Source organism: Schistocerca serialis, chromosome 5 (assembly GCF_023864345.2).
Source record: "Schistocerca serialis cubense isolate TAMUIC-IGC-003099 chromosome 5, iqSchSeri2.2, whole genome shotgun sequence".
NCBI lineage: Eukaryota > Metazoa > Arthropoda > Insecta > Orthoptera > Acrididae > Schistocerca > Schistocerca serialis.
In genome coordinates, this window is record NC_064642.1 from 225,073,750 (window position 1) to 225,089,785 (window position 16,036).

Here is a 16,036-nt window from a genome sequence, read left to right on the forward strand (position 1 = left end):
ATGAAATAAAGCCAGCGATTAACTATAGCGAAGGCGTCTGAAAATATCGGAAAAGGAATTATAAGAGTAATCATCAATTCTGAAAAACAGTCCTCTTCGTGAGGAAGAAAGCGGATTTTGTAATAGGGGATTAAGTAGCTGCGTCGTATTTCGTTACTGCAACTGCTAAGACTGCTGTTACCTCATACGTACCGTGCCTGAAAACAGAACGGTCGCGCGATCGGGTCCCGGTCGGCCACGGGTATTCACAGTCTGCCTTTAACCTAGTCTTCATCTCTCAGCTATATGAAGATTCGCCAGAACGACGCGTGGTCCACACTCCACATTAAACTGTATGTCCCTTATCCCCAGCAAGATTACTGCGGTAAGTTCGAGACACTCAAGCCGCCGAAGTGGCGTCTAATTCAAGGATCTGCCCAAGGCCGTTGAACCATACCTAATTATTTATTTTTATAGGTACAGACTCAGTAAACTTCTATAGATGAAACCGTACTAATATTTAACTTATGTAAATATGAAAACGTAAACAGGGGACAGAATCTGTTTAGCTAAACACTCTAGTAAAAAGGAGATTTCTTAGCGCAATTATCAGAGGAATGTACCAAGATAAACGCAGAAGGAAAATACATAGACACATACTTTTACGCTGAAACTTTGTTAGGAAAAAGTTCAACTCTTTATATTGTTTCTCATTAACACGAAACAAAGAAAAAATTATTCTTAAAGACAGGGTCATCGTTTGCTCTGGACTTCTGATTTCCACGAGTCCTGTAGTTGTCCTGAATTTACACCGTTGTTGTTGTGGTCTTCAGTCCAAAGACTGGATTGATGCAGCTCTCCAAGCTACTCTATCCTGTGCAAGTCTCTTCATCTCCGAATAACTACTGCAACCTACATCCTCCTTAGTGTATTCATCTGTTGGTCTGCCTCTACGATTTTTACCCTCCATGCTTCCCTCCAATACTAAATTGATGATCCTTTGATGCCTCACAACGTGTCCTACCAGCCGACCTCTTCTTCTAGTCAAGTTGTACCACAAATTCCTCTTCTCCCCAACTCTGTTCAGTAGCTCCTCATTAGTTACGTGATCTACCCATCTACTCTTCAGCATTCCTCTGTAGCACCACATATCGAAAGCATCTATTCTCTTCTTGTCTAAACTATTTGCAGTCCATGTTTCACATCCATACATGGTTACACTCCATACAAATACTTTCAGAAAATACTTACTGACACTTAAATCTAGACTGGATGTTAACAATTTACTCTTCTTCAGAAACGCTCTTTTCTTGCCACCGCCAGTCTATATTTTATACCCTCTCTACTTCAACCATCATCAGTTATTTTGCTCCCCAAGTAGCAAAACTGTTCTACCACATTAAGTATCTCATTTCCTAACCTAATTCCTTCAGGATCACCTGATTAAATTCGACTGGATACCAATATCCTCGTTTTGCTTTTGTTGATGTTCATCTTATATCCTCCTTTCAAGACACTGTCCATTACGTTGAAATGTTCTTCCCAGTCCTTTGCTGTCTCTGACAGAATTACGATGTCTCGGCAAACTTCAAGGTTTTTATTTCTTCTCCCTGTATTTTAATTCTTACTCCGAATTTTTCTTTTGTTTCCTTTACTGCTTGCTCCATATACAGATGGAATAACATCGGGGATAGGCCACAATCCTGTCTCACCCCCTTCCCAACGACTGCTTCCCTTTCATGCCCATCGACTCTCATGACATCCATCTGCTTTCTGTGAAGTTGTAAATGGCTTTTCGCTCCCTGTATTTTACCTCTGCCACCTTCAGAATTTGGAAGAGAGTGTTGCAGTCAACATTGTCAAAAGAGTTCTCTAAGTCTACAAATGCGATATACGTAGGTTTTCCTTTCCTTAACTTATCTTCTAAGATAAGTCGGAGGGTCAGTGTTGCCCCATGTGTTCCTACATTTCTACGAAATCCGAACTATCTTCCTCGAGATCGGCTTCTATCAGTTTTTCCACTCGTCTGTAAGGAATTCGTGTTAACATTTTATAACCTAGACTTATCAAACTGATAGTTCGGTAATTTTCACATCTGTCATCTCATGACATCTTTGGAATTGGAATTATTATATTCTTCTTGAAGTCTGAGGATATTTCGCCTGTCTCATACGTCTTGCTCAGCAGATGAAAGGGTTCTGCCATGGCTAGCTCTCTCAAGGCTATCAGTAGTTCTAACGGAACGTTGTCTACTCCTGAGGCCGTGTTTCGGCTTTGGTCTTTCAGTGCTATGGCAAATTCTTCACCCAATATCATATCTCCCATCTCCTCTTCATCTACTTCCTCTTCAATTTCCGTAATATTTCGCTCAAGTACATCGCCCTCTGTATAATCATCCCACCTTTCTGCTTTTCCTGCGAATACACTACGGTAACAAAATTCATGGATTGCCTCCTAATATCGTGTCGGACCTCCTTTTGCCCGGAGTAGTGCAGGAATGCGACGTGGCATGGACTCCACATGTTGTTGGAAGTCGCCTGCACCAAAACGTAGCCATGGTCCCTCCACAGCCACCCCTAACTGAGAAAGTGTTGCTGTTCGGAATACTGATCGCGAACTCACCTTTCGATTATGTCCGAAAAATTATCGATGCGGTTAATGTCATTCGATCTGGGTGGCCACATTATTCGCCCGAATCTTCTAGAATGTTCTTCAAACCAATTGCGAACGACTGTTGCCCAGTAATATGGTTCATCAATAATAATTCCATCGTTGTATCTGAAAATTAAGTACATGAATGGATGAAAATAGTCTCCAAGCTGACGAAAATAACCATTTTCTGTCGATGATCTGTTTTGTTGGACCAGAGGACCCCGTCCATTCCATGTAAACACAGCCCAAACCATCAAGGAGTTACTATAAGCCTGTACCGTGCCTTGTTGACAACTTGGGTCCATGGCTTCATGGGGTCTGCGCCATACTCGTATCCTACCATCAACTCTTACTATCTGAAACCCGGGAGTTATCTCACCAGGCCTGGGTTTTCCAGTCGCCTATGGTCCAGCACAAAAGGTCACGAGTCGGGAAAGGCTCTGCAGGTGTGCCATGCTGCAGCAAAGGCATCGGTCGTCTCATTAACGCCATATATCGCCACACTGCCCTAATGGATACGTTCGTCACACGTCCCACATTGATTTCTGCGGTTATTTCACGTATTGTTGCCCATCTGTTAGCATGGTCAAATCTTCGCAAACGTCGCTGCTCTCGGTAGTTAAGTGAAAGCCGTCGGCCATTGCTTTGTCCGTGGTGAAAGGTAATGCATTAAATGCATTAGTCTTGGCACATTATTGACACTGTGGATGTCGGAATATTGAATTACTTAACGATTTCTGAAATGGAATGTCCCAAGTGTTTAGCTCCAACTACCATTCTGCGTTAAAAGTCTGTTAGTCCCTCTCTTGAGGCCATGATCGCGTCGGGCACCTTTTCACATAAATCACCTGAGTACAAATTACAGCTCCTCCAATGCGTGGTCTTTTAATATCTTGTGTACGCGATACTACCGCCATCTGCATATGTGCATATCACTATCCGATGACAATAATGAACATGTTCACTAAATATCTAACAAGAGAGACACAGTTGTACGTGACTTCCATAAGAAAACTTCACGGCAACTAAAATTTCAAGAAAATTTAGTGACAATGCGTTGTTCCTTACGTCACATTTTGTCGTATGTAGAATAAATAAACCATATAGTGTTTAAGTGAGCGATCAGTAGACAGTTCTCTGTTGTAATAATGTTATGACGATTTTCGCTCTAGAGATGCACATATCATCTGGGAATTTTGGCAGTTTCTGAGGAAAATGCAGTGGCCTCCTGAATATTCTACAATTTATTTCGCAACTTATTGTGAGCACCGCAATATTTTACTTGGCATGATTCTATTGGTAATGGTACGGCCTTGCCTTCGTCCGAGCTCTGAACTGAATAATCCATCCAGGTATTTTAGTCCCTACAAATAACTGCCTACCACCACATAGAGTGGCATTTTTCACATCAACAAAACATTGTGAGACGCTAAAGAGGCGATAATCATCAAAAGAAATCATTGGGTCGATCAACAGGTTGAACCTCTTGCTTGTCTGGTTGTGTAGTCTGGTACTTACCCACCACTAAATTCACTAACTCAAAGGTGTGCAAATGTAGCAGACTTGTCGAGTCGAGTGCGTGACAGTGTCTGCGATGATTCTATGTGTGATGATTACACTTACGTTTCCTAATTCCAGCAACATTACAGGTGCGAATAGTCTCAGCGCATGCCCAAACTATGTAATGTGATATATTCTTCACTTACAAATAAAAACTTGTATTAATTATATTTCATCATAATGTCGATAATTGCTTCGAATTTAGACTGAGATTTTCTCCGTTGTACGATCAAGACTCCGGGTGATTGTTAATTTATGCTTGGCTGCCATCTCTTGCCAGCGCAGACGACGAGCTGGAGCGCAGTTTACATCTGGCAACGTTTTCTCATTTAAGTACTCGGAATCTGAAATGACCTGAAAGTCGTGTCAGTATTTCAGAAAAATATTTGTGACAGCATCAAAGCAATACCGACGACGAAAACGCTAGCGAGAAATAATTGGGGCTGAGTGTTATTCAAAAGCGGGAAGCCTGAAGAGCACTGTGTTGCTACCAATAATGTAAGCACTAACTTTCCTTCCTGTAAATCCAGGGTGACGGTAAATCTGTATAATTTCGACCGGTTTTCGTTGTTGCAATAGCAAATAATTTGTTGCTTAAATGGTTCAAATGGCCCTGAGCACTATGGGACTCAACTGGTGTGCTCATAAGTCCCCTAGAACTTAGAACTACTTAAAACTAACTAACCTAAGGACATCACACACATCCATGCCCGAGGCAGGATTCGAACCTGCGACCGTAGCGGTCGCGCGGTTCCAGACTGTAGCGCCCAGAACCGCTCGGCCACTCCGGCCAGCATTTGTTGCTTACTCGAACTGTTTTTATTGTAATAGCATCTTTTCCTACATCCAACTCACCATCTCTAAAGCGAAAGTGTTTGCCTTTCTATGAGTTGCATTGTTTATCATAATCTACAGCAAGTTTTTCACTCATGACATCGCATTTTTAGTATGTGTTTTACGTGTTATGGAAGATGAAATATGTATCTAGCGGGCTATTCTGGCTACTTTTGAGGAATTAGGTTCGTGCACAACTTAGTAGCTTTTCTATTTTGCACGCTAGTATTCCGGTTTTTATGAGTTTATTTATTGATTGTCATTTTTATTTCTAGTTCACTGTTGCTATTTGAGTTAAGGTAATGTTATTCTGTCATTTCGAGATTGTGAGTGGTTGCGGACACGAGAAAATGGAGTGCATGTGGAGAATTCGGAATATTTCCGACATATTCTTCCGTTTGAGTTCAATCGAGGAGTGACAGCAACGGAGGCAACCAGAAACATTTGCGCCGTGTGTGAGGATAATGCAATTGAACAGAGCACGACCAAAAAAATGATTTTCTCTTTCTAAGCAAAATAGTTTTGCTGTTTGTGTGACACGGATGCCTTCCTTCGTGAAAATGACGGTTCCCAGCTCTGCACCGATACCAGGGTTAGTTGTGGCTTTGTACCAACGTATCTTTTCTAATTTAATATCTGTTACTTCATGTAACAGTAGTACAGCGTCAGCTGCGTAAAGAAAGTCTTGCAGATGTTGTAAATGAAGGGAGGGGCGTATCCTATTAATGTTCAACGTAGCGATTATGTAGGCTTTGCGCTGCGTTCATATTGTCTTATTTATTAGCGAAGTCAATATTCGTCATTCGAAGTGCTGTCCAACGTATATCCTTTTTCACATGAATGTTCCGGCAATGAAGCATCGATCGTGTTTGGTTGATGTTGTTGGACAGGAATCTGTCCCGTTCCTCCAGTTTCATTCAGTTCTTCACCTTGGTCCATTTCGTCCGTTGCATTGGCCCAGTTTTTGTGTTGGTTAACTCTCGATGTGTCTTTCTCTGCATTTCTAGTTTCAGGAAAAACCTTCTCTGTATCGAAATTGGCTATCAGCTTCAATCTTTCGCGTGAATAATGGTCCGTTGACATGGGGCATGGTGTACATGATTTGGCTTACAGTGGGTCGGATTCCTACATATACGAAACCGGGTTACTATGTTGCTCTTCATATAGTTTGTTGCTAATCTGCTTTGCTTTTTCTCGCAAAGGCGGTGCCAATTGTTCAGCGCCCTTGTGATCTAGTCTCCTCTTTTTATTCTTCCTTGCAGGACTGCCGCTTGGGTAGGTTTCAGTGTTTTCCATGGCCTCGCGTGTTTCTTGCGCTCGGTGCTGTTCGCTGGCAAGTGGTGCCTCGGTTTCCTTGTTGTTTTCTGGAGTGTGCTCCATGTGTAGGACTACAGTTGGTTCCGGGATTTGTTCTATTTGAACATTGATATTATGTTCTTTTTCTGGACTCTTCAGTTGTATTGTCACTGCCGAGTCACTAACGTCCATTATCAATTCACTGTTGCGAGCAGTGTCATCCTGAGTAGCGTCAGGAGCGTGACGCGTATGGAGTCGTCCAGCGGCTGCCGCTACATAATTTACAGGAAACGTTGACGTGGCTGGGGGTCTCACAGCTTCGCCCGCAGGTATCTGGGCCACTCGGCGTTGTATACACTGCGAACGGACATTGCCTGTACCGCTGCAAGACGAACTGGTTTTTGGCTGCCCATCATATATCACTATAGCACGTTAACCACAAACATTTATATAGGAGGGTACGTGCTTGTGTAAATTAACTTGCCTAATACCAGTCAAGACGGGGAACTTGTGAGGTGTAGACCACTTTTCTGCAAAATTACTAATTATTCTTCCGTAAGGAGCTATTACTGAATTGATCTGCTCAGCGGTGATTTCAAATGGTAGCTCAAAGATACGGACAGTCAATCTAAAGCAAGCATGCGTAACACAAACTTCACTAATATTGCCATCTTGATGTTTGAACTTAAATGTTCCGCCACTATATTCTACAATTTTTCACACAGTTCTGTATTTTTAAGCTTTACATACACGATGCTGCTGACAATTGAACGGTGAATACTTGTGATACCCTCGAACGAAATTTTCACAACTTCCTCTAGCCACGTCTCAATTTCGAACGAATTCGGTCTCTGAACTTTCTGGTCAAACACAACTTTCAACGTGTCTCTTATTTTAGGTTGATTCATCTCTCCTTCTAATATGACTCCATTAAGAGTCTCAAATTACGCAGCTCACTACTGAAACAGGCGCTTTGACTTACCACTCGGAGCGCAGCAGACCGCAGCGCACAGCACACGCCGGAGGTCCGCTCACCACGGCAGCCAAAAGCCGACCCAAAACCACTCAGCCATTGGGGTGCACTATATATTATTTTAAATAAAAACTGTGTACCTACAAGAGCGATGTTTTATTTTCTTCGTCCCTGTCAGTTTTATAAGTAAATATGCAGTTTTATTCGTAGCTTATCGACTTACGGTTGGAACAGTACCACGGAATGTGGTTATAAAATCCTTCAGGTTTGCCGATTAAAGCTGAGGGAAATATTGCCATTGAAGCTACATCCTCAGGGATCCAGAAGCTCTTGAGGTCTCTCTCATAACCCATACACCTATAATACTAGCCGATTCATCCATTCATTTTAAGCAAATTCGATTCCCAATCAAGGTTTCGTTTGCTGTAACAATGAGTAAGGCTGAAGTTCAGAGGGAAAGTGGGATGGACAGAGGCTGCTGGGAGGTAGAGGAGATGGAAAAAGGGTGGGGGGAGTAGGAAATTAGGACACTTGTCCAGTTACCATACATAGTTAGCAATTGCGAATCACTTTCAGATTAATAATACGTAAACTGGAGGGCGAGAGGGGGGAAGAAAGAAAGGAAGGAAAAGGGCGGGGATTACGGCTGTCAGCAGCATCGGGACATTACGCGGAATCAGCCGCGACAAGTGAAAAAGTGTACCAGACCGGGATTCGAACGTGGGATCTCCTGCTAATTTTCTTTTTTTTTTTTTTTTTTTTTTTTTTTTAAAGGAACTTTTCCGGCACCCAAAGGGAGGGATGGGGGCTAAGTCGCCAAGGGTCACAACCCGAGGCCCTGTCACCATGTCCCGTTCCCACCCTCCATGAACCAAGGAAAGCGGGGATAACGTGGAGTAGAGATACAACGAACATCTTTTATTTATTTCCATTTTCTATCGTTTTCTTATTTTTATTTCTTTATTTCTTTTTTACGTTAACACCACTGAGAATAGCAGGAAACCGGAAGGGCGCAGCAAGACGTCAGACTAATTAAGACCACCAACGTATAGTTTTTCCGAGAGGAACATTCCGACGAACACAGAATATACGGGTTCTAAGTTAAGAATAGGTGGGAATCAACTCTTCATGACAGGAACACCCCAGCTCTGGGGAGGGTTAAGGAAGACACTGCAAAGGAAACTGGAAAAAAACTGTCTGGAATTTCAACTGTGGATAACGGCACCACGGCGTTTATTAAGGAACTGCCAAAAATCTAGGATACTTGACTCGCCATCAGCAAACAAGTAGTGTGCTGCATGCCCACAAATGCGCTTTACAGAGTTCGTCTTCACTTGCGGGAAGTAACCCGCGTCCGTAAAGCGGATTAGTTGAGTAGTTGAGATGAGGAGTCGTAGGGTTAATTGGGGACAACATCTGTCGCACCAAGAAACATACACCTGTTGCCGATGCGCCCACCAGGCGGTGCTTGTCTGTGTCCATAACATCACAGGCGAAACACAACGGGGTGTCTGCGAGGTGAATACTGTGAAGGCGTGACGGGCATACTTCCTTCCCATTGACAGTAAGTACCAGGCAAACTGGACGTCATTGTCAACATACGGTTCAAATGGTTCAAATGGCTCTGAGCACTATGGGACTTAACATCTATGGTCATCAGTCCCCTAGAACTTAGAACTACTTAAAATTAACTAACCTAAGGACATCACACACATCCATGCCCGAGGCAGGATTCGAACCTGCGACCGTAGCAGTCGCGTGGTTCCGGACTGAAGCGCCTAGAACCGCGAGATCACAACGGCCGGCTTCAGTTCAAGGAAAAAGTGGAGAAGGTAGAAGAAGGACAGTGGGATATCCGAAATCGTATTAGGCAGGTGCCTTAACCACTGCGCCATGCTGGACACAGCGTTATTGCAACTGCACCGAGTATCTCGGTACGTCTCGTTTCCGATCACATTCCAAACGAGCTGCATCTACCTACCATTTCTGTCGATTTTCTCCATATTTGCCCTCTGACATTCCCACAGGAGGTCGGACGTATTTGTGTATCCGCACTCAGGAAAGTGGATCCATCGCCCAGCTAGGCTAATCAGTTACATGAATGGTTGGTATTTGTTGTTTCGGACGTGTCCGAAAGAACAGACACCACGCATTCATATAACTTCCGGGTTCGCTAGTAAAATTATGAGTGGCAGGCTCAACGATGTTCAAGAGAAATACAAAGAAGCGATAAAAAAAGAGTGCAGAGTATGCTAGATAACAACATCCTAAAATCTAGAGAAGAATACACAGAGCAACAAGACAAAGAAGGGAAGTAATAGAAAGAGAAAAGAGACAGTTTACCAACAAGCAACTAGAGACGGCTGAGGAAGACAGAAGCAAGAACAGTATTAGAGTGATCTCTAGACCAACAAGATGTTTCCAGACGAGGTACAAACAAAAAACTACACCGACAGAAAACAGTGTGGATGACAAGAACAGGGCATGAGCTCATGCAATGACTATTTCGAAGAACTGTTGAATGTCCTCGTAACAGAAGAGGTGACTGAGGAAATTAACACCCATGAAGGTCCCCAATCGAAAGTGGAGGAGCTTACAATGAGGGAAGTGGATGAATTCCTAAAACAATGGAAGAACAACAAAACGCTAGGAAACAGTTGCGTGGTAACAGAACTGCTGAGACAAGGTAGAGAAGCACGCAGAAAAGCACAGTATAGAATTATTCTGCACTTCTGGACATGTGACAAGATACCTAAGGAATGGAAACAAGCAAGAAACGAAAAAGAACATATTGTGAGAATTGCGGGGTATATTGTTAGTACATAGCGCATTCAAGGTCTCTGCACGCATATTATTACTACAGCCATAACAATATACAGTGGAGAGAGAAACCTCGAAGAGCACCAGGTTGATTTCGGAAAGGTGGTTAACTGACGGACTAAACATTCCTTCTTAGACAAGTTATAAAAAATATGTAGGAATTTGATATGAAGGGGTACTGCTCACTTTTAAACAAGAAAGCTTAATGGAAAAACCAGAGGTACTTTTAAACTGATCAAGTTAACGAGAATACGCAACGAGAATAATAAATGTTGAGTGAGGGTTGAAAACAGCATGTCAGAATGTTCTGTGGAGACAGGTGTGGAACGTGGATACTGCATCTCGCCAGGATATTTAACTTGACATTGGGAAAGGACCTAACACGAACGTCATCAATTGGTAGAGGTGCAAATTTAGTTGGTCAAGTGAAACAGTTGGCGTTGCCAAATGTAGTTGCTATAGCGGAGGAGGAAGATGATCTAATAAGAGATACTGAAGTTCTAGTTGTGGACGCACAAAAATTGATCTGAGGATCAATTAAGATAAAACAGAGTGTATGATTCTAACAAGAGACAATGATTAGGAAACGGAGGTGTTATTGGCTCTAGAAGACACGGAATTTAAGAGTACCATACTCTTCAAGTATCCAGAAAATATTGTCAGTGCAACCACCAACATAGAGGAGGAGATAATGACCCACATAACATTGGTAGAGATCTATTGAGCAGCAAACTACTAACAAAAACAACAAAACTCCGTATTTACGAGACGACCGTGTGGCCAGCTGAAACATCGGCACTAAACGAGACGATGGTAAGAAAAATTATGATCAACGAAAACTAAGTGTTATGAAAAATCTTTGCACCTATGTCGGAGAATGGAATTTTTAGAAGAAGGAAAAACACAGAAATCCGCAAGTTGTTTGATGAACCGTAAGTGACAGCCGCAATACAGAGCACAAGGAGAAGAAAGCATGGTGAAGTCTGTGGTGTCACCGCCAGACACCACACTTGCTAGGTGGTAGCTAAAATCGGCCGCGGTCCATTTAGTACATGTCGGACCCGCGTGTCGCCACTGTGTGATCGCAGACCGAGCGCCACCACAAGGCAGGTCTCGAGATACGGGATAGCACTCGGCCCAGTTGTACGGACGACATTGCTAGCGACAATACGGACGAAGCCTTCCTCTCATTTGCCGAGAGACAGTTAGAATAGCCTTCTGCTAAGTCCATGGCTACGACCTAGCAAGGCGCCATTAGCCTTACCTAGTTTGAGAGTTATCGTATAAATGTCTCACGAAGAACGTTGTAAACCAACAAAGTTAAGTATAAAGCAGCTACGTACTTTTCTTGCTACCATTCAATACTATCCTGATCCAGAATTCACGCCAGTCGGCGTGTGTGTACGCGTGCCTTTCTTTCGGCTCCCTTCTCAGTGTGGCGTAGCTAGCTTGTTACGCCACAACAAAGTCAGTGCTAGAAGGAAACCTGCATGGGAACAGACCTCCTGGTAGACCAAAACTGAGGTGGAAGAGTGGAGTCAAGAAAGACTGGTCAGCCTGGAAGCCCACAAGAACTAGACCAGCAACAGATATCACTGGAAGAAGCTAAAGAGTGAGGCAAGGAACCGCCGTCGGTTCGTGTGGTCAATTTAGTATTTCAATAAGTAACAAGGAAACCTTAGGGATTAGAAACGGTTGCCATTAAAATATTTTCTGTCGGTCGTAATGTGTTATAGGCATATACGTTGTGATAACTGAGTTCCTCCCAAAAGGATTACTTAAATATTGTGATCTGGCTAAGTTAATTTTTCTTTGCTTTTCCTTTTTCTGAGTCGATATGTTTCACATTACTGCCCAGTTCTTTGTTCTTCCCTGCCTCATTCTGAAATCATTTACAAGGAAGACCAGAAGAGAAAACGTGTTTTTTAAGCATTAGTCACCAGCGCGTAGCTACACACTATTTCCTCTCTGCATAGGAGATAGATTATAGTCAGAATCATAACACCGGGTGTAGTAGGTTTGTTATTGTTTGAGTGTAAATCCAAAACAACTGAGGAAATGTTACCCTTACGCTCGAAGTACCGTCACACAAAAATATTATACAGTTCCACTTACGTCAAAAACACTAATGTGTCAAAATGGCGCTTCTGACTTATATTCATCGATGAGTTCCATTTTTCGCGTTCTTTGGTACGGCAAAATTTCTAATGAGCAGCCTACCCCGCACGGCGCAACGATTTTAATTATGTCAGATATACAGGGCAAATTTTAGTTATCCATTTAGCATTGCAATCACCAGAAACCACTCACCGTGATCCCTTACGAAATCGGAGAAAGTATGTACTTTGTCGTTCAAATTTTAAAAGTGTAAACTGGTATGCTGTACTCTGTTTGGCATAAAAATTTCTTTAAAATCAAGATGGAATTTATTATTTGTGGAATGAGACAGACGGTTAAAAGCAGATCAACTTAAAATGGTATCTTTGGCTTACGAGTATATCATGGCTCTACCAGAAGTTATACAAGTGAGGATGAAGTCAGATGGACGTGGAGATCAGCAGAACAACTCTATGTTTGTCTATATTCTATCAATATGCGCGAAAATCATTCAGAGTTACAGAGAACGAATCACGCATTTTTCAAATAATCAAGACAGAAATTGAGACGATTCGTTTCAGGTTAGAGAACAAAAGCAAGCAGCAGAGAGAAATCATTTGAATTTGTAGTATCGAGTAAACTGAAGGTGGAGGGGGAGAAAGCAGAGGAAAACGTAGCAACTTATTGATACCAGCTGCATCGCGGCTTTATGCGGAATCAGAGGCGACGAGTTAAAATGTGTACTGGACAAAGACTCGAAGCCGGGATCACTTGCTTTCGAGGCTGTTCCATAAATCACTGCTCCACATGGGCGCAGTGTTTACCGCAAATGCGCGGCCTATCCCGGCACACCCCCAGCTGACTCACCCTCCCATCTAGTGCCATTTGTCCGCAGTACCCCTCCATATCCTCTACGATCGCTAATTTTAAATTCCCACTGGAGATCGAATGTTGATGTGCATCCGCACTGAAGGTTGTTGATTCACTGGGCAACAAGGAAAACCAGTAAGTGAATGCGTGATGTCAGTTCTTTCTGACATATCTCGTTTATTTTTTATTACTATTATCACAGAGAAAAGTGGTCAAGTGTTCTGGATACCCTTCTCCTAGCAATGATTTCTATCCTACAGTACAGATTCAAAATTTAAACATTACACACCTACTCCAGCGCAGGTAAATTGGCTACATCAGTTATTTCTTTTGAATTAGATGTGGTCTAGGATGGACCTTGGGCAGCTTGTAACAGCACCATTTGTTCATGGGCGGTTCCTGAGAGAACCCTGAAAAACTATTATTTTTGGGTATCAAAAGTACATTTTGTGAGGATGGCCGCTTTCATAATTTCTGTTCGTGGCATATCAACGAAATTTTTCGCTTACGTTCTTGAGATGACATTCTCGGGGAACTTCGAAATTTGTTTCGTTATCGTTATGCGTTAGCGAGATCCAGAGGTTGAAAGTTATTGTAGTTAAGCACATAAAATATGCATAAAATCTGGTCTGAGGCATAGATGTAGTTTCAACTGACGTAGTGAACAGAAGGCAAGGGTTCTGGCATCATTGAAAGGATACTGAGGTCACCTAACTATGTTTCAGATCGCCAATTTTTTGGCAATACAACTCTATGACGCACTATAGTAGGTGCGTAACGCTTATGCAGAATGTCTTTACCTGGAAATTATACCACGGTTCCACCTGGGGGCATAAGCACATTACAAGAAATTATTTTGTCTTCAAAAATTCTTTGTACTTGCAAATCAGAAACCGCATTTTGTGGTATGCTATAGATGTAACCTAAAAGATGTTGTACATTTTTATGTAAAGTAGTGTAAAGTAAAACAGCATTGGACGGGACATGACTTTATTTTAACATTATTTTACGTGTACTTCTTTGTTGTCTATAGCTGTCGAAGTATGTAAATGTATCGAAGTATGTAAAGAAATTATCAAAACTTTACTGACTAAAGAATTCATTACATAAGGGAACTCCGAGGTAAATACAACACGTAATATCTACATCGGTCTACTAGCAAAAGCAAGTGATGGACAAAAACACCAAAAATATCAACGCCCTGGTTGGGTTTTAAGCTATTAATCACACGTGTATTATTAAGGCTAATGAAATACCAAGCAGGGAAATATATATTTACGTGGGAGACAACAAAACTGGCATGTCCCCCACCGTGTGGGGAAGATGCCAGTTAATGTTGGGGATACGCAAAACTTTTAAGAATAACAATTGTGATCGATGAATTACAAAATTTGTTTCATCATTAAACGTACACTGCACAATATCTATTATAAATCACTGGGGGGGGGGGGGGGGGAGGAGGACACAGAACAATATATTTGTATTGTTGTTTAATATTTAGCATTTACTGCAATACACATTGTCTTTCCATAAATTTCACATAACCGTTTCTTACATGTTATACGTTGAAGTCATTGGAAGTTGGCCCCGTTTCGTCAGAAAAACAGTTGTTATACACAACACAATTATCGTCGTCTCTCTCTGGAGCGGAGGACACTGAACGTCAACTGTCCTTCCTCTTCTGCGATTTTTTTCTTCCTTTCTTTGTCGTGGGAGCAGCCTTTCGTCTCAACACCTCCAGTTTCTCCGCCGTTGTAAGGACGTCTGCAGTTTTCTCTTTTCTTCTAGTCCGGTGTCTGCTCTCAGGGGACAGGACTAATTTCCGCCCAGGAAGCTGTGGCACCGCAGCTGCTTGTTGTAGCTACTGCCGGAGGATTATTGAGTTATTGGTTGTCAGTCAGATTCCATTTCATACTGTTAGAAATGGTAAACAGATGTTCTGGAATTTTTTGTGGCTTATATGGATAAATTACGCTTGCAGAAAACCTTACCCTGCCATTTCCAGGAGTGGCTGCCCAACTCCACGCAGAGCTCAATGATGTCTGGTGAGTGTGCGATCCGGGTTAGAATGGATCCACTTGTTTTGCGCCTGCTACCAAAATGTCTTCAACAGCTTGAAGAATGGTCGGTCCAGGGGCTGCAGATACTGAGTCGTATGACTTGGGAGCCAGAGCAGTATCATGTTTGAATGTGAAATCCAGCTCAGAAATATCAGAAAAATGTGATTCGTGACTATCTAAAATAAGGGAAACTTTCCAGTCTCTTTCTGTGGGACGAAATGGGTCATTAGGCAGTGAAAGAAGACGTCTGAGTTGAGATATGCTGATTCTTTGATCATCTGAATGAGCAACCCGGTGGCATCCCATCTTCAAAATTGGTCTTCTTCCTTTGACCTTTAAAAATACAGAATCGAGACAGAAATCTCACTTCTGCATTGCCACATGCCACTACGCTGGTGGTCTGACCCTTCTCTGCTGCGTGACGTGACGCACATCACTGGAAGCCTTCATTGCAAGGGCATCACTATTCAGTTGCAGACGATACTCAGCCATATTGTAAATATTGCCTGGATGTCCCATAAAGTCATCCTCGTCACATACGTGCAGTAGCAGAATGAAGGAGTTTCCAGCCCCATTACCATTGAAATTCTCTGTGGCTTTCGCACCCTTACCTCATGATGTCTTCTCCAAAATGACTGCAGCTAGTCGTAACCTGCGATTTTCGTTTACTTGTTGAACCGATTGGCTATGTTATTGTTTCCGCCCACTGGAAAGGCCAAACGTCGGATGTCTGTTACAGCAGGTGGGAAACCTATCTTCTGAAGACGGTGAATGGTTCAAATGGCTCTGAGCACTATGGGACTTAACATCTGAGGTCATCAGTCCCCTAGAACTTAGATCTACTTAAACCTAAGAACACCACACACATCAATGCCCGAGGCAGGATTCGAACCTG